We start from the raw sequence: 1,142 nt of genomic DNA, 5'->3' as shown, positions 1-1,142 counted from the left end.
CATTAATGGATTATGTGTTGATAACTAAAAGATGTTTGGAAGATTGAAAGACGTGCACGTGTTTAGGGGGTATGGCTAACGTATGTCTGATCTGGAAGGTATGTAGCAAAAGAGTGGGGGAGTAGAGTAGGTGGATGTAGGGAGCTAGTGAGGGTTGAAGAGCTAATAAAACCGGGGGTAAAAAGTAAATATCAGGAAAGGTTGAAAATGGCTTATGACAAAGTGAAAGTAAGAGAAACGGGTAATTTAGAGGAGGAGTGGAAGTTAGCAAAAGAAAATTTTGTTGGGATTGCAAGTGATGTATGTGGCAAGAAGGTTGTTGGAGGCAGCATGAGGAAGGGCAGTGAATGGTGGAATAAAGGAGTGAAGGTAAAAGTGGAAGAGAAAAAGAGGGCTTTTGAAGAATGGCTGCAGAGTAATAGTATAGAGAAGTATGAAAAATATAGAGAGAAAAATATGGAAGTAAAGCGCAAGGTACGTGAGGCAAAGAGGGCAGCTGACCTGAGGTGGGGTCAGGGACTGGGTCAGTCATATGAAGAGAATAAGAAGTAGTTTTGGAAAGAAGTGAAGAGAGTAAGGAAGGCTGGTGCAAGAATTGAAGAGACAGTGAAAGATGGAAATGGAAGGTTGTTAAAAGGAGAGGAGGCAAGGAAAAGGTGGGCGGAATATTTTGAAAGTTTGCTGAATGTTGAGGATAATAGGGAGGCAGATATAATTGCTGTTGCAGGTGTTGAGGTGCCAGTGATGGGAGATGAGAATGAGAGAGAGATTACAAGAGAGGAAGTGAGGAGAGCACTAGATGAAACGAGAGTAGGAAAAGCATCTGGTATGGATGGTGTGAAAGCTGAGATGTTGAAGGAAGGGGGTGTGACTGTACTTGAATGGTTGATGAGATTGTTTAATATGTGTTTTGTGTGGTCAATGGTACCAATAGATTGGGTTTGTGCGTGTATTGTACCACTATATAAGGGTAAGGGAGATGTGCATGAGTGTTGTAATTCAAGGGGTATTAGTTTGAGTGTGGTGGGAAAAGTGTATGGTAGAGTACTGACTAATAGAATTAAGGATAAAACAGAGAATGCAATCTTAGAAGTACAGGGTGGTTTTAGAAGAGGTAGGAGTTGTATGAATCAGATTTTTAC

Source organism: Palaemon carinicauda, chromosome 15 (assembly GCF_036898095.1).
Source record: "Palaemon carinicauda isolate YSFRI2023 chromosome 15, ASM3689809v2, whole genome shotgun sequence".
In the NCBI taxonomy this organism is placed as follows: Eukaryota; Metazoa; Arthropoda; class Malacostraca; order Decapoda; family Palaemonidae; genus Palaemon; species Palaemon carinicauda.
Note: the sequence above shows the minus strand (reverse complement) of the source record.